Source organism: Elephantulus edwardii, unplaced genomic scaffold, assembly GCF_000299155.1.
Source record: "Elephantulus edwardii isolate Elephantulus edwardi_28Jun2011 unplaced genomic scaffold, EleEdw1.0 scaffold00072, whole genome shotgun sequence".
NCBI classification, from domain to species: Eukaryota; Metazoa; Chordata; class Mammalia; order Macroscelidea; family Macroscelididae; genus Elephantulus; species Elephantulus edwardii.
In genome coordinates this window covers 14,680,813-14,700,095 of record NW_006399822.1, presented here as the reverse complement: position 1 = coordinate 14,700,095, position 19,283 = coordinate 14,680,813, and positions in this window count along the sequence as shown.

Sequence of the window (19,283 nt, the reverse complement as noted above, 5' to 3'; positions counted from 1 at the left end):
TTTTGCACTCTTCCTGGATGATATTCTTGATATCTTCCCTTAACTCATCTGGTCTTCACTCATTAGTGTTCAAGGCCTCAAACCTGTTCCTGAAATGGTTCTGAAATTCAGGTGGGATAGACTCAAGGTCATATTTTGGTTCCTGTGGGCTTGATTTCACTTTCCTTAGCTTCATCTTAAACTTGCATATGAGTAGTTGGTGGTCTGTTCCACGATCAGCACCCAGCCTAGTTTTCACAGCTGATATTGAGCTTCTCCAGGAGTTCTTTCCACAGATGTAATCTATCTGATTCCTATGCATACCATCAGGTAAGATCCATGTGTATACCCTGTGTTTATGTTTCTTGTAAAATATATTTGCAATTAATGCATTTTTGATTGTGTAAAATGCTATCATTTTATCTCCAGCTTCATTTCTGTCACCAAGTCCATGCTTTCCAACTACTTCCAACTTCTTCTCCATTCCCAACTTTCACATTCCAGTCACCCATCACTATTAATGCAACTTGGTTGATTGTTCAATTGGTCTCTGACTGAAAAAGTTGGTAGAAATCATCTATTTTCCCTTCTTCAGTTCTGGTTGTTAGTGCATATAATTGAGTGATAGTGGTATTCACTGGACTTCCTTGTATACATATGGATATTATCCTGTCACTCACAATATTGTATTTCAAGATCTAGAAATGACTTTTTTAACTGTGAAGGCAACCCCATTTTTCCCTCACCTTACCATCTTCAGTATAATAGATCATATGATCATCTGATTCAAAATGTCCCATCCCAGTCCATCTCATCTCACCAATACCTAGTACATCAATATTTATGCATTCCATTTCTTCCTCAACAATATCTAATTTTCCTACATCATAGTTCTCACATTCCATGTTCCAACCACTAGTGTTTGCTTACAACTGTTCCTCTCCCTTAGTATTTCCATACTTGAAAGTTCCACACCTATTGCCTATCTGCTAGTCTAAGTGTGTTCTGTTGAACATAGGGTTCTCGAAGGCCTGCTATTTTGGAAGTGGATGACCAATCAATCCCTCTTCCTAGACTGTCTTAATCTGAATGCTCATATTTAGAAAAGTATCTGACAGACAAGCATTTTACAGAACAATGCAGATGAAAGATATTTCCTAATTGTGGAAATAGCCAGTAGTTTTAGTGTTGTCCCTGCCCTTGACACGAGTCTCTTTTTTTTTCTTTTTCACTCATTTAATTTTAAATTATCGTTGGAACCAATAGCATACATACATCATTTTTAAGAAAACAGTATGTCTACTGCTACAGAGCAACAAAGAACTTAATGCTTTTCTGAAATACAGAATTCTTTTACTTGTAGTGGGGTGAAAGGTAAAAAGTGCCATCTTCCTCTCACTATCAAAGTGTCACAAGAAATAAGATAATAAAATGGGAAAATGCAAATCTTAAAGTCATCTAGTGCTTTTATTATTAATTCCAAATAGAAAACACAATGAAAAGGTGTTTTCTGGCTTTGAAATCTCTATATATAATACAAGTGTGCAAGAAAATTATATATTTATCGTCTTGTTTACAAGTTCAAAGATTTAAAAATAAAAAGGTTTTCTCCAGGGAAAACTCCTCTGATCAATTATTGCATTATACACCTTCGTGTCAAATAGTCTAAAATAAATGTGCTTTATCCTAAGAACATCCTCAAGAAATAGAATCAATTTTGTTTTTTACAGTACCACAGTAGCTATTTCTAAAAATTTAGAAACACCACCTGTGTTTTGTATTAGTGTGCTTCCCTATCACCTCCATAGAAAAGAAACTAAGAAAGTTATTGGCCAGCTTCCACTTCATACTGTAAAGCGTGGAGAAAAGGAAATTGATGTTGATGCTGAAAATTGTGCTGTGTGTATTGAAAAATATAAAGCAAAGGATATTGTCAGAATTCTACCATGCAAGGAGAGCCTGAAGGTGGGCAGGAGATATCTGCTCCAGATTATACCCCTGCAAGTGTTTCAGCCACAAATCTGAGCATCACCTTACAAGGGGAAGACAGGAGTGATGGGAGCAACTTACCCTCATCTTCTTCTGATGAATCTGTCCCTCATTGCAATGCCAGCTTAAAAGACGACGCAGGTGAAGACACAGCACTACTGGAGATGGGCAGGAGTGATCCTCACCGTGGAGGACCAGTCTCCTGGGGCACACTCCCAGGAGTGGCGACCAGCACCACGGACATGGCTCCAACCTGCCAGTAAAGGACATGTTATTTTTTCACTTTAGCACATAGTTTGTATATTTGAAAGTACTGTACATTCTTTTACCTTTCAGATTGTAGCTTGGTGCACAAAAGGGCTAAGATATTTTATTCTTAAGTAGACTTTCTAAATAGTATTCTATTTACCTACTAAAATAGATTATGTATAATAAGCAATATACTGTGTGAGACTCCTACAAAGGAAACAAGTCTCTTGACCCACCCCTTTCCCTACTCCACCAGTATTATCATCTATTCCTGCCTAGACCCTTCAACACCTATTTCCTGCTATACATCTGTGATCTGATAGCTTTTATCTCAAGCTTTGTGGGTTTCTGTGATTCCAAATTCTTCAAAATGTTGCTTATTTCTTATGCTATGATCAGTGTCCCTTGAGTTTAGGGGCCTGTAAGTCCAAATGTAAAGCTCTAATATTAGGGAAAATTTCTTATTTCACATAGTTCTGAAGAAAAGTCCTTTCCCTTTAATTTCTGCTCCAAGTTTAACTTCTTGTGGCTTGGGCATCTTCTTTTCCATTTACGGCACACTATGATCACAATATTTCCCAAGGAAGGGTGATCTGTCCTGTAGATCTGGTATGTAGTGTTCTTTTTCTGGAAGGGCCACAGGCCTGTTTGGATGGTGGACGAAAAGTGGATTTCCCCAGTTCCCGCTGCTCTTCCTGGCTTCCCTGAACTTCTCTCTCATGTGGCGTTCAGCCTCCCAGCCTTAATTCCACCATTCATATTGTGAGTATAAACTATAGTATGTGCCATTTAGCATTGTTTTGCCAAGTTAGAGAATCAAGAGTAATTTCTTGATCATTTTTTTTACCATTTTTCCTAGAATTAAGATTTCTGAGAAATATTCAAGTTGAACTCAGAAGAGGTCATAGAATGAGATTTATTGCTGATATCAGATGGGTCTTGACTAAAAACAGACAATAACAAAAAATATTTACCGTGGTTTCATTAACTGTGTAAAGACATTTGATTGTATATATCATAATGAATTAGGGATAAAATTACAAAGAATGATAATTCCAGAACGCAATTCTCTTCAGTTAGAACCTGTACATAAACTAAGAAAAACCATTGGAACAGAACAAAGGAATTCTAAGTGGTTTAAATTAGGAAAGGTGTATGTCACCATTGTATGCTTTCATCAAGTCTATTCAGTTTGTATGCTGATAATATAATCTTAGAAACCAGAATATATCAAGAGGTCCTAATTAGATTTGGAAGATGACTGCAAAATATCTCAGATGGGCAGATGACACAAACTTGTCTTGAAAGTGAAGAAAACTTGAAGCACCTGTAAGTTTTGTAAAGAAAAAACACATAAAATAAAATCCTCACAACTGTGCCAATAAGTAACATCATGATAAAAGGAGAAAAAATGAAGTTGTCAAGGATTTATCTGAATCCACAATAAATTCTCATGGAAGCAATAGTTAATAATGCAATAGTTGTCCTTATGGGACTGAGTTAGCTCACTTACCATAATGTTCTCCAAAATCATTGTTCCTACATGCTGCGTAGTATTCCAACATGTGAATGTACCACAATTTCTCAATCCATTCAATTGTGTTTGGGCATCTGGGCTGTTCCCATATTCTTGTGAAGGTAAATAATGCTACTATGAACATTGATGTACAAGTCTCTGTTTGAGACTCAGTTCTCATTTTCTCAGAGTATATTTCAAGCAGTTGAATAGATGGATCATATAGAATTTCTATGTTCAGATTTTTGAGGAAGTACCAAACTGCTTTCCAGAGTGGTTATACCATTTTACAATCCCAACAACAGTATATGAGTTCCTATCTGTCTACATCCTCTCCAACAATTATTACTTGGTGTCCTATTAAACTTTGTCACTGCTACTGGGATGAGATGGTATCTCATTGTGGTTTTGATTTGCATCTTTATTATTTTTGAGCATTTCTTCATGTGTCTTCTGTTATTCATCCAAATATCATCCTTTGAGAAAATTCTTTCCATATCTTTTGCCCATTTTGTAATTGTGTTATCACAATCCCTATAGGATTCTGTTAACTTTTGGTAGGAGACCTCTGTCTGGAATGATACTGCCAAATGTTTTTTCCCAGTCAATATGTTTCCTTTTCACTATGTTGGTAAATGTTTTTGATGTGCATCAAGATTTAATCCTTAGCAGGTCCCATTTATAAATTTTATTCTTTCCTAGTTATGTATTTCTGGCTGTATTTGTGAGCTTTTTTAATATATGAGCTAGGCCATTTAAGCTCGGGTCTACTTTGTCTCTTATGATCTCTATGGTTTGGGGCTTTACCCCTAGGTCACTTATCCACCTTGAGTTGATTCTTGTATATAGTGAAAGATGTTTCACCAGTTTTACCAGCACCATTCATTGAAGAGGCTGCTGTTTCCAAATTTGATAGGTTTTATTTCTTTGTTGAATATCAGTTGACCTTAGATAAAAAGATTAATTTTAGGGTTCTCAATTCTATTCTATTGGTCTATGTGCCCAGCATTGTACCGTACCATGCTGTTTTGATTATTACAGCTGTGATGTACAGGCTGGATTTAGAAGAGGTCGTGGTACTAGGAATATTATAGCTAATGTAAGATGGATCTTGGCAGAGAGCAGAGAATACCAGAAGAATGTCTATCTGTGTTTCATTGACTATACAAAGGCTTTTGACTGTGTGGATCACAACAAGCTATGCTTGACTCTGAGAAGAATGGGAATTCCGGAACATTTGATCTTGCTAATGTGAAACCTATACTTGGACCAAGAGGCAGTCGTCAGAACAGATAAGGAAGACACTGGATGGTACAAAATCAAGAAAGGTGTCTGTCAGGGATGTCTTTTGTCTCCATACATTTTCAATCTGTATGCAGAACAGATCATCCGAGACTCTGGACTGTACGAGGAGGAATGTGGCATCAGGATTGGTGGAAGAATTGTCAACAACCTGCGTTATACAGATGACACAACCCTGCTTGTTGAAACTGAGGAGGACCTGAAGTGCTTGCTGCAGAAGGTCAAGAACTATATTCTCCTATATGGATTGAAGCTCAACATCAAGAAAACAAAGATTCTCATCACTGGGCCAACTGGCAGCATCAGTACGGATGGTGAAGAGATTGAGATAGTTAACCGTTTTCATTTGCTTGGCTCCACAGTCAACACTCTTGGTAACAGCAGCCGGGAAATCAGGAGACAAATTGCATTGGGAAAGTCAGCTGTTAGGGACCTCTCAAGAGTACTGAAGAGCAATGACTTCAGGCTGGAGGCTAAGATCCAGGCTATAGACTTTGCAGTTACGTGCTATACATCGGAGAGTTGCACAGTGAATAGGGATGATAGAAAGAGAATTGATGCCTTTGAGTTGTGGTGCTGGAGAAGGGTGTTGAATATACCATAGACTGCTAGGAGTACAAACAGGTTTGTCCTGGAGAGGGTGAAGTAAAAATATTCCCTGGAGTCAAGGATTCAGAAGCTTCGTCTGACATACTTTGGGCAAGTTGCAAGGAGGAACTGCTCCTTGGAGAGGGACATCATGTTTGGGAGAGTGGAGGGACGGCACAGGAGAGGAAGACCCTCGATGAGATGGATTGATTCTGTGAGTGGAGTGGTGGGAATGAATGTGTTTGAGACAGCGAGGTTGGCACGGGATAGAACGGAATTTAGGGCTCTTGTACATAGGGTCTCTATGAGCCGCAAACGACTGGATGGCACATAACAACTAACAACAACAGATTTTTAAATCAGGGAATGCTCTGCCTCCCAATAGATTCTTTATTTAGAAGTAATTTAAAAAAAAAAAAAAAGAAAGAAAGGACCAGTTCTTAGAGAGTTAAGGACACCATACTTGGAAGGGTGAAGGGATAGCACAGGAGAGGAAGGCCCTGGAAGACATGGATTGACTCAGTAACTGGAGTATTGAGGGTAGGTGTGTCAGAATAGGGCAGGGTTCAGAGCAATTAGGCATAGAGTCACTACAAGTATAATAACAATGACAAAATACGAGTATAATAACAAAATATATAACAATATATAATAAAAACAAAAAAGTGTAACAACAATAACTAAAGCACTTTGTGTAGTTTCAGAGGCACTTAGTAGGGCCTAGAGCAACAAACTAAAGGTCAAAGAGAGGCCTCCTTGCATGCATAGCTGAAAAACTGCCTACCTGAGAGATCTTGAATGTTTCTGATAGGAATTGAAATCTGTTACTACTCTAATAAAGTCCATAATCATAAAAAAAAGAAGTAATTTGCTTATTCAAGGTCTTTTTTTTCTCTCCAAATAAACTCACCTATTCTATCTACTCGCCTTTTCTATCTCTTTGAAAAATAAGTTTGTTATCTGCAGATTGCTTTTAGTAAGATTGTCATTTTACTATATTGAGTTGTCGAATCCATGAACAGGGAACTTTTTCTACTTTTTTTAGGTCTTTTATTGTATTTTGCAGAAATGGTCTGTAGTTTTCTTTATAAATGTCTTTTATGTCTCTCGCTATGTTGTCGTTGTTATTGTTGTTATGTGCCGTTGAGTCATAGATGACTCATAGTAACCTAGTTAGGTTTCTATTCTGCATATATATTAAAATGTTATGGAGATAGGACACATCCCTTGCATACACCCTTCCTGATTTTGAACCATACAGTGTTTCCTTGCTCTGTTCTGATTATTGCTTCCTGGTCCAACTATAGGTTTGGCATGAGCACAATCAAGTGTTAATGGGATTCTCATTCTTCTCAGAGTTAGCCACAGTGTGTTGTGATCCATACAGTCAAATATCTTGCATAGTCAATAAAACACAGATAGACATTCCTCTAGTACTCTATGCTTTCAGCCAAGCTCCACCTAACATTAACTATAATATCCCTAGTTCCATCACCTCTTCTAAACCCAGCCTAAACATCTGACAGTTCTCTGTTGATGTGCTATTCTAGTCATTTTAATTTTTGTTATGTTTTTTAAAAAAATAATATTTCTTTTACACTGGTTTATTTACAAAGTTTATATACATTGTTTTTCACACTTAATTTTTCCCATTTCCTTTACCTACCACTTCCTCCACCCATCAAATTCTCTGATTAACCTTTCCCAACACCACCCATTTTCACCCCTCTTCCCCTCTTCTCCACTTCTCCTCTAACTTGGATCCTCATACACATTTTACATTAATGGTCTTATACAGTATTTGTCTTTATAGGACTGAGTATTGCATAATTTTCAGCAGAATCTTACTTGCATGTGATATTAGTGATATTGTTTGATAATTTCCACACTGTGTTAGGTCACTCTTCTTTGTAATGGGAACGAATATGGATCTCTTCCAGTCAGCTGGCCAGCTGGTTCTCCTCCAGATAGATTTCTTGGCACAACTTGGTGAGCACATTGAGGGAAGTACCTATTTGTTGAAATATGTCATTTGGTATGCCATCAATTTTTGGGGCCTTGTTTTTTGACAATTCTTTCAGAGCAGCTTGAACTTCTTCCTTCATCACAAGCTCTTGCTCATACATTGCTTCATGAATTTCTTCTGTGTCTACCAATTCCTTTTAGTAAAATGACTCTGTATCCTCTTTTCATGTTAATAGTTCCTGGACTATTTAATATTTTGCTCAAGATTTGAATTTGTTCTTCAGTTCCTTCAGCTTAAGAAATGCTGAGTAAGTTCCACCCTTTTAATTTTCTGACTCCAACTCTGCAAATTTTATTATCATACTTTACTTTGTCTTCCCATGTACCCTTTGAAATCTTCTCTTCAGCTCCTTAGTTCCTTGAATTCTTCCCTGTGCTTTAACTTGTCAGTGCTATAATAATAGTGCAATACTTCTAGTGCAATACTCTATATGCAGAACAGACCATTTGGGAGGCTGGGCTCCATGAGGAGATTCAGGATTGGAGGAAGACTCACCAACAACCTGCATTATGCAGATGACACAACCTTGCTTTCTGAAACTGGTGAGGACCTGAAGCGCTTGCTGCAAAAGGTCAAGGACTGCAGTCTTCAATATGGATTGAAGCTCAACATCAAGAAAACAAAGATTCTCATCACTGGGCCGATTGGCAGGATCGTGATAGACTGTGAAGAGATTGAGATTAAGCTTGCTTGGCTTCCAATCAATACTCTTGGTACTAGTTGCCAGGAAATAAAAAGAATAATTTCCCTGGGAAAGTCTGCTGTCAAGGACTATTCCAGGATACTGATGAGCAATGATGTCATTCTGGAGACTAAGGTAGACCTGATCAAGGCCATAGTCTTTGCAGTTACATACTGTGCTTCAGAGAGCTGGACAATGACTAGGAACAATGTAAGGAGAATTGATAGCTGTGGTGCTAGAGAAGAGTATTAAATGTGCTATGGACTACTAGGTAAACCAACAGTTCATTCTGGAGTGGTGAAACCAGCCTGCTCCTTGGAGGCAAGGATTCTGAAGCTTCATCTGAAATACTTTGAGCATGTTGCAAGGTGTGATCAGTCCTTGGAGAGGGAAATCATGCTTGGGAAGGTGAAGGGATAACACAAGAGAGTAAGACCTTCAATGAGATTCAGTTATTCAGTGACTGGGGCAACAGGGATAGGTGTGTCAGAGACAATAAGGTTGGCACAGGATAGAACAAAGTTCAGAAGTGTTGTACCCGGGGTTGCTATGTGTCACAAGGGACTGCATGACACATAAGAACAAGAAGAAGTTAGATATATTCATAAGTATTTCAATCTGTCACTTCCAGGTTGGAAGTCATCTGGAGCAACTAGATTCTATAGAGGTTTGTTTTCTGCTTCTTGTGAGGAGTAGGGTGGAATGTTTACTAGCTATTGGGTGTGAGTTGATTGTATTTGTCCCCCTATTTAAAAATGAATTTGGTCAGCAGTATGAGGCTGAATCCAGGTTGGAAGTTGTCTGGAGAGGTTTGCATTCTGGTTCTGGTGAGGCTTAGGATGAAATGTTTACTCACCATTGGATATGAGTTGATTTTCTCTGGCTTCCTATTTAACTGGCAGCCCTCAGGCCTGGTTTTAATTGTTTTTGGTTAAACATTCTTCTAAGTGGTATATCACTAGTCTGTCCATCTGCTGTACAGAGGTACTCATGGTTGCTGTGATGCTGAACTCTGTGACACTGATGTGTCAAATGCGATAATGGTCACCCATGGTGGAAAGTGTTTGGTGGTGCTCCCCAAGTAAAACAAGCTTAGAAGCAGGAGTGGCATCCACTTCCAAAATAGCCTGCCTCCAGAAACTCTATGAATATAGAAAAATGATGAAAGTTATACAAATGTTCAGGCCTTTTGCTCATAGGGTCGCTATGAGTTGTCTTTGACTAGAAGGCATCTAACAACAACAACATAGTAAATAGTATTCCCTTCTTGGTTTCCTTATCTGTGATTTCTTTTTTGCTGTAGAGAAATCTTATTGACTTTTAGATATTGATCTTGTATCCTGCCACTCTACTAAATCTGTATATTCCTGCTAATAGTTTTTTTTTTTGTTTTGTTTATTTCTTGGGATTTTCTGGGTACTCTATCATGTCATCTACATATGTTGTTGTTGTTGTTGTTGTTATGTGCCATCGAGTTGCTTGCGACTCATAGCGACCCTATGTACAACAGCCCTAAACTCCGCTCTGTCCTGTGCCAATAGCACTGTCTCTGACACTCCCATCGCAATTATCCCAGTCACTGAATCAATCCACCTCATAGAGGGCCTTCCTCTCCTGCGCTGTCCCTCCACCCTCCCAAGCATGATGTCCCTCTCCAAGGACCGGTCTCTCCTCACAACATGTCCAAAGTATGTTAGACGGAGCCTCAGAATCCTTGCCTCCAAGGAGCCACCCGGTTTAACCCTTTCCAACACAAATCTGTTTGTTTTCCTAGCAGTCCATGGTATTCTCAATACTCTTCTCCAGCACCACAGCTCAAAGGCATCAATTCTCCTTCTATCCTCCTTGGTCATTGTCCAACTCTCTGGTGCATAACAATTGATTGTGAAGACCACAGCCTGTATCAGATGCACCTTCGTCTCCAGAGAGACACCATTGCTCTTCAGTACTTTGGAGCAGTCCCTAACAGCAGACTTTCCCATGGCAATGAGCCTTTTAATTTCCTGGCTGCTGGTGCCAACAGTGTTGACTGTGGAGCCAAGCAAACTAAAGCTGTGTACAATCTCAATCTCTTCACCATCCATCCTGATGCTGCCAATTGGTCCAGTGGTGAGAATCTTTGTCTTCTTGACATTGAGCCTCAATCCATATTGTAGGCTGCAGTCCTTGACACTCTGCAGCAGGCACTTCACGTCCTCTTCAGTTTCAGCAAGCAGAGTTGTGTCATCTGCATAACGCAGATTGTTGATAAATCGTCCACCAATCTTGACCCCACATTTCTCCTCATAGAGCCCAGCCTCCCGGATAATCTGTTCTGCATATAGGTTGAAAAGGTATGGAGATAGGATGCATGCCTGGCGTACGCCCTTTCCAATTTTGAACCATGCCGTGTTCCCTTGCTCTGTTCTGACGACTGCCTCCTGGTCCAAGTATAAGTTTCGCATTAGAACGATCAAGTGTTCTGGGATTCCCATTCTTCTCAGAGTCAGCCATAGTTTGTTATGATCTTCACAGTCAAATGCCTTTGCATAGTCAATGAAACACAGATAGACATTCCTCTGGTATTCCCTGCTTTCAGCCAAGCTCCATCTAACATCAGCTACAATATCTCTAGTACCACGAACCCTTCTAAACACAGCCTGGACTTCCGGCAGTTCTCTGCTGATGTGCTGTTCTAATCGTTTTTGGATAATCTTCAGTAGAATCATGCTTGCATGTGAAATCAATGACACTGTTCTGTAGTTTCCACACTCAGTTGGGTCACCTTTCTTTGGAATAGGAACAAATATAGATCTCTTCCACTCAGTTGGTCAAGTGGTCGTTCTCCAGATTTCTTGGCACAACTTGGTGAGCACATCCAGGGCAACATCTGTTATCTGAAATACTTCAATTGGTATACCATCTATTCCTGAGGCCTTATTTTTTGCTATTTCCTTCAAAGCAGCTTGAACTTCTTCCTTCATCACCATAGGCTCTTGCTCATATGTTATTTCTTTAAATTTCTCTGTATCTGGCGTTTCCTTTCTATATAATGACTCAGTATATTCCTTCCATCTTCTTTTAATACTTCCTGGATCATTTAACATCATGCCGAAAGCATCCTTGATTATAGTAACTCGAGGTTTGAATTTGTTCTTCAGTTCCTTGAGCTTAAGATATGCTGAGCGAGTTCGGCCCTTTTGATTTTCTGACTCCAACTCCTTAAACCATCTCTTTACAATCTAAATGCCTTTCATTTCCTTCTCTTGTCATATTGCCCTAGCAAGTACTTCCAATAAAATACTGAATAGAAGTGGTGACAATAGGCATCCTTGTCTGGTACCTATTCACAAGGAAAATGTTTTTTTGTCTTTCTTCATTGCGAATGATATTGACTCTTGGTTTTGTATGTACATTTATCACTATTTTTGAAAACAAAATCCCTTCTACTCCAATTTTTCTAAGTGTCTTTATTAGGAAGTGTTGTTGGATTTTCTCAAATTTCTTTTCTACATCAATTTCTAATACCATACTTTTATTTTTATTTGCTTTGTTAATGTGGTGAATTATGTGGATTGTTTTTCTTATGCTGAACCAGCCTTGCATAACTGTTATGGATCCTACTTGGTCATGATGAATTATTTTTTTTATGTACTTTTGGATTCTGTTCGCTAGGATTTTTGCTTCTGTATTCATGAGATATATTGGTCTGTAGTTTTATTTCTTGGAAGTATCTTTGCCTGGTTTGAGTATTAGGGTTATGCTTACATCATAGAATGACTCCGGAAGAGTTCCTTCTATTTCTATGTTTTTAAATACTTTAAGTGTAATTATTGTTAGATCTCTGAAAGTTTGGTCACTGCAATCTCTCCACATTTGGATTAGCTCTCTTTTGTTGATTTTGCAGCTGTTGATGATGTGACATGTGTCTGCAGTTGAGGCAGGTGGAGACCATGTCCCTGGAGGTGGCTAAGGTAATGGATATCAAAGCCATTTTAAAAAATCTTAACACCATACACAATCAATATATATCATTTTACTGTTGTTGTTGTTGTTGTTGTTGTTGATTGTTGTCTAGTTGAGTACGACTAAAAGCAGCTCTATGAATAAAAGATCTGAAGCCTTTCTATAACAATTATCATTTCCCAAAGTTCTTAGAATTTCCAGATGCATGTTGTTTAGGAAGTGGATGCCACTCCTACTTCCAAATCACCCATTAGTCCCCACTATATACTCTGCAACCCTAGAATTCTCTCCTCACATCTATAACAGGCCATGCCTTATCTGCATCTCCTGAACTCATAGGCCAATGTAATCAGCCCCTTTCCGTTCGAACTCTTTTCACTCATCTTCATCTTTCATCTCAGTCTATCATTAGTGTAATCAAAACAAAGTGATAGAGTAGTCAAAACAAAGACTTCAAATCTCTAATTAATTTCAGGTAGCAAACTCCTCTTTATAATACGTTGATATGAATATTTCTACAAAATTTTCTTCCATGAAATCACAACAGTTAGGCTCAATCCAAATAAATAATTTATTAAGTATGTATAGATGTGATTTCTTCCTGTAAAGATTTATAACCTTGGAAAACCAGATAGAGAGTCACTATGAATTGCAATCCACTCGCCATCAATGGATTAACTTCTGTATGTATGTATAGGTATATGTGTGTAATATGAGATCAGATATTAACATATCTTTTTATACAGGTAGACTTGTGGAACAATGGTACTGAGTCAAGATTAGTATTACAAGATGTACATATCAAAGAGGCATTACGAGAAGCAGAACAAGCATAGTTTGGTAGAAGGCACAGGGCCCAGAAGACTAGGTCTTCAACTCTAATTCTGCGCAAACAGTCACAAAGGAAGCACACTGTCAAAATTTTATAAAACTCAAAATAAGTTTTCATTTATTTAGCCAAGTAGACATTTAATAATCAGTATTGCTATTTAGTTACATGACAGTTTAGTCTTAAATGGTGGTAGAATGGAACTGAAGGATAGGGAGTTTGAAATGGATATAGTCGAGGAAGAAGAGTAGGAGGTGATTTTAGAGCAGAATAGCTCAGAATACAGTAAACTCTACAAAGGACCTGCTGTGCTAGATGAGGACAGTAAGACCTAGGAATAGAGTAAAGCAAGGAAGAATTAGGAGGGGCACATGAGTTGAATAAGTGAAACAAGTTGAGTAAGGTAAACAAGAATCAAAGGCATAAATAGAAAAGACCTTTCCTTAAACAGTTCAGAAAGAAATGGAGTTGCTCAAGAGAAAAACAACAGAAGATTTTGGAGGAAAACATTTAATCTGTTTTCGAGGTTATAGGACAAAAGGATTAAAGGGAAGGTGCTTTTGGGTACCTTACAAATCAAAACTTGTCCATCATGTCAGATGTCATATAAGAAGGATGATTTTTGCTTAATACAGTGAAGTTGTTGTAGTTTTTATTATATGACATTGAGTTGGCTCCAACAACAGCTCAAAACCATGCTCTATTTTGAGCTAATTCCATTGTCTCTGACACACCATCTCCTAAGAGATCAGTCACTGAGTCAATCCATCTCATTCAGGGTCTTCCTGTCTTGCACTGCCCCTCCACTTCTCCAAGCATGATGTCCCTCTCCAAGAATTTGTCCCTCCTTATAATGTGCCCAAAGTAGGTCAGACAGAGCTTCAGAATCTTTGCTTCTAAGGGGCAGCCAGTTTTCACCCTCTCCACAGTAAACCTGTTTGTTCTCTTAGCAATCCACAGTATATACAATAATCTTCTCCAGCACCACAATCAAAAGCTTCAATTCTTCTTCTATCATCTTTAATCATTGTCCAGCTCTCTGAGACATAACAAGAAATTGTGAAGACTATGGCCTGCATCAGTTGCACCTTAATCTCCAGACTAACACCATTGCTCTTCAGTACTCTAGAGAGGCCTGTGACAGCATATTTTCTCAGTGCAGTCTGTCTTTTGATTGGCTGCTGGTACCAAGAGTGTCGATTTTGAAGCCAACAAGCTAAAGCTGTTAAAAATCTCAATCTCTTCACCATCTATCATGATGCTGCCAATTGGCCCAGTGATGAGAATCTTTATTTTCTTGCTATTGACCTTCAATTCATATTGAAGGCTGCAGTCTTTGACCTTCTGCAGCAAATGCCTCAGGTCCTCAGTTTCAGCAAACAAGGTTGTGCCATCTACATAGCACAGATTGCTATTGAGTCTTAATTCAATCTTGATGCCACATTCTTCCTCGAATGGTCAAACTTCCTGGATGATCTGTTCCACATATCAATTGACAATGTATGGGGAAAAGGATGCATTCCTTGTGTACACTTTTCCTGATTTTGAACCTTACAGTGTTTCCTTGCTCTTTCTGACAACTGCCTCCTGGTCCAGAATGTTGTTGTTGTTGTATGCCTTCAAGTCACCTGTGACTCATGGTGACCCTATGTACATCAGGCCTAAATCCTGTTCTATCCTGTGCCAATCTCATTGTCTCCAATACACCCACTCCCATTACCCCAGACACTGAATCAACTTATCTTATTGAGTGTCTTCCTCTCCTCTATTGTCCCTCCGCCCTCCCAAGCATGACGTCCCTTTCCAAGTACTGATCCCTTCTTGCAACATGTCCAAAGTTTGTCAGATGAAGCTTCAGAATCCTTGCTTCCAAGGAGCAGCCTAGTTTCACACTCTCCAGCACGTACCTGTTTGTTTTCTGAGCAGTCCATGGCATATTCAATACTCTTCTCCAGCACTACAGCTCAAAAACATCAATTCTCCTTCTTTCAGCCCTAGTCATTGCCCAGCTAGCATGAGAACAATCAAGTGTCCTGATATTTCAATTCTTTTCAGAGTTAGCCACAGTTTGTTATGGTCCACACAGTCAAATGCCTTGCATAGTCAATGAAACACACATAGATATTACTCTAGTACTCTCTACTTTCAACTAAGCTCCATCTAAAATTGACTATAATTTCCCTAGTGCCACAGCCTCTTCTAAACCCAAACTGCACATGTGGCAGTTTTCTGTTCATGTGCTCTTCTAGTCATTTCTTAGCAATTTTCATCAGAATCTTGCTTGTATGTGATATTAATAGTTTGATAGTTTCCACACTCTGTTGGGTTATCTTTTTTTAGGAATGAGAATAAATATGGATATCTTCCTGGCAGTTGGCAAGGTGGTTTTCTTCGAGATTTCTCGGCACAACCTGGAGAGCACATCCAGAGCAGTATAAGTTTGTTGAAATATGTCAGTTTATATGCTGTCAATTCCTGGAACCTTGTTTTTTACAATTACTTCAGAGCATCTTTGACTTCCTCCTTCATCACCATTACCTCTTGATCATATGCTGTTTTATGAAATGTGTCAACCAATTCTTTTTGGTACAGTGACTCTGTGTACTCCTCCCATCTTCTTTTAATGTATCCTGAAACATTCAATATCCTAGTTGTTGCATTGTAAAGTATTTTAACTCGAGGCTTAAATTTGTTCTTATTTTCTTCAGCTTAAGAAATTTCTAGCAATTAACTGACTCTAGCTCTTTGCACATTTTATTATAATACTCTGCTTTGTCTTCCCATGTTACCTTTTCAAATCTTCTCTTCAGCTCCTTCACATCTTGATTTCTTCCCTTTGCTTTGGCTTCTTGGCATGCTGGTGTATTATTCTGTTCTGACATCCATTTTGGTCTTTTCTTCTTCCTTCAACTCTGTAATGACAAAGATATTGTTCATGGATGATATTCTCGATATCCTCCCACAGCTTATCTGGTCTTCACTCATTAGTATTCAAGGCCTCAACCCTGTTCCTGAGACGGCCTAAACTTAGGAATTATAGACTTAAGTTCAAGATTTGGTTCTTGATTTGATTTTAATTTCTTCAGCTTCAGTTTGAACTTGCATATAAGTAGTTGATGATCTGACCCACAGTTGGCCCCTGGTCTAGTTTTCACAGCTGATATTGAGGCCCTCCAATGATTTTTCTCACTTATGTAAATCAATCTGATTCCTGTGTAGGTGATTAGGTGAGGTCCAAACTTAGTGAGAGTTAAACCATACACTAAGCCTCCATATATGTGGCTATGCCTAGTCTTGTGGGCTACAAATGATCCATTGTTTCAGTGGGCGGTTCTGCTGAATCTAAGCCTTATTTGAGGAAAGTCAGGGCATATTAGAAAAACAGAGGAAGTCCATTCTTTTCTTGGCATGCTGTACTTTTAAAACTTGGCTCTTCATCTTTGTATTTCTCATAAGGTTCTTGGATACTTAAACCTCTCTAACTTCATATTCCAAAAGGATCACAAAAAGTGTAAATTAGCATGGCAGGAAAGGGTGCTTCATGGCAGGAAGCAGCACTATGTGGCATGAAGAGGTAGTGTGTCCTGAGTACTTTGGGACAATCAGTGTGTTAGCTACACCATGCAGGACCTCTTAAGCTCAAGTAGATGTGAGTGGAACAGCTAGAGCAGCTTGAATGAGGGGGAGGTGCCAGTTCTGGAAGAGAGAAACAGGCTTCCTGGTTTCCCATTCAGGAATTTTGGGAAAATCACTGCTGTTTAGCCCAAGAAGGAAGTACATATATACAGGTCCTTCACAAAACAGTGCCATATATGGGTAGCTAAATATTTACAACAACCTAACATCTATTAAGAAAAGACTCAAATAATATCAAGAAAGTAGCAGTCGGCCTCAGTTATCATTAAAAAAACAAGGTAAGGGAGAGTGAAAAGAGAGAGAGTAAAGGGGGTAAAAATATGCAACAATGAATTAATGAAAATCTAAAACAAACAAACAAAAAAACCAAGGTAAAACTTCTCTTTAAAAAGCAGAACCAATGAAAATCCCAGCTAGAGAGAACCAGAAGAAATATATTGATATGAAGTTATTTGAACAGCTCCAGAAGAAGATGTAAATGATGGAAGAAACAAGAAAGCAAATACCTCAGAGACAGCAGTCCAAAAGAAATATATAGATGGGGAGTAACTTGAACAACTATGAAAGAAAATGCAAAAGATGGAAGAAAAAAATGATAGCATAGATAAAGAGGTAAAAAAATTTTAAAAAATCAACACAAGAGGGCAAGGGTACAGCCAACACAGTACTGGAAATAATAGAAAAGCATGAAAAGGCAGTTCAGAATTTTAAGACAGAAATGGCAGAACTGTCCAACACAATGGTAGGACAAAAAAAAAATTAGACTTGAAGAGATGAAACTAAGAGTCAGGGAGTTGGAAGACAAAAGCCTCACTGAAAACATACTAGAAGAAAAAGCAGAGATGAAATGTAAAGAAAATGAAGAAAATATTAAAATCATGTGGGATGACATCACAAAGAATAACATACATACGATTGGAATTCCACAACAGAAAAGTGACATGAAAATCTCTGAGAAAATTGTGGAGGAAGTAGTAGAACAAAACTTCCCATGTATTTTGAGGAAAGAAATCTACATTCAAGAAGCACAGTGAACACCAAATAGACTAGACCCAAAAGGAAAAACATCAAGACGTATCAGTAAAATTATCCAAATTAAAACATAAGAATAGGAATCTAAAAAAGCAGCACGAGAAAAAACAAAAAGTCATCTAAAAAGAGGAAACAAATTCTCTTTTCTCAGCAGAATTCATGCGAGCTAGAAAGCAATAGGATGGCATGTACAAAAAGCTGAAAGAAAACAACTGCCAGCCAAGGAGCAAAGCTCTCCATCAAATATGAGGGAGAAATTAATTCCTTTCCAGAAAATAAGGAACTTAAAGAATTTATGAAAATAAAATCAAAACTACAAGAAATTTCAAGTGAATTCCTTCACACGGTGCCACCAAGGGAAAGTGCATGGACCATAGTAACAAAACAACAGAAAAAGAAGCAGGGCAAAATAGTAAAGTAAAACCGGGCCTAACAATAATCATTTAATGTGAATGGACTAAATGCACCAAGAAAAACAGAGTCGCAGAATGGATAAAAAAAAAACAAACCAAAAAAACCAAAGCCCAACAATATGTTGTCTATATGAAACACATCCAAAAAAAGAAGAAAATGATAGACTCAAAATCAAAGGCTGAAAAAAAAAATACCAAGCAAATGGCAACATAAAAAAATTAGGAGTTGCACATTAACCTCTAATAAAATAAAATGAAAACCATCATCAAAGATAAGGAAGGTCATTACATACTGACTAAAGGCACAGTAGATCAAGAAGACAACCTTGGAAAACATTTAGATACCAAGTGATAGCCCTACAAAATGCACAAAACAACAATTAACATAATTGAAGAAAGAAATAGACAGCTCCACAATAGTGGTAGGAGATCGCAACACACCACCATCACTAAAGGATAGGTTAACACAAAAAGAAGCTAAACAAAGATGAAGAAAATCTAAACCATACAATCAGCCAACTCGACCTTGTGGATATATTCAGGGTACTACACTCAACTAAAACTCAATTCACTTTCTTCTCAAGTGCACAAATTAAAAAACTTTGAAATAATACAAAATATCTTCTCAGATCACAATGCTAAAAAAGTACAAATTAACTGCAGGAGGGTAAAGCTTACAAAATTATCTACATGGAAACTAAATAACTCTCTGCTAGAAAATGATTGGGTTATAAAAGAAATGAAGAATGAAGCAAAAAAAAAATTTCTTGAAATAAATGACAATGAAAATACAACATACCAAAACCTCTGGGATACAGTCCAGAGGGGGCAGTCCATAGCAACAGGTACACTCATTAAAAAAGAAGAAAGAAGAAAAATCAATGATCTAATTCAACACCTTAATCAAACAGAAAAACAACAGCCTCTAGAATAAAACACATTATAAGGACAAGATGTGAAATCAATGAGATAGAAAAGAGAAAAAAATTTATTAATAATGAGGAGAAATGTGGGGTCAAGATTGGTGGACGATTTATCAACAGCCTGCATTATGCGGATGACACAACCATGCTTGCTGAAACTGAAGAGGACCTGAA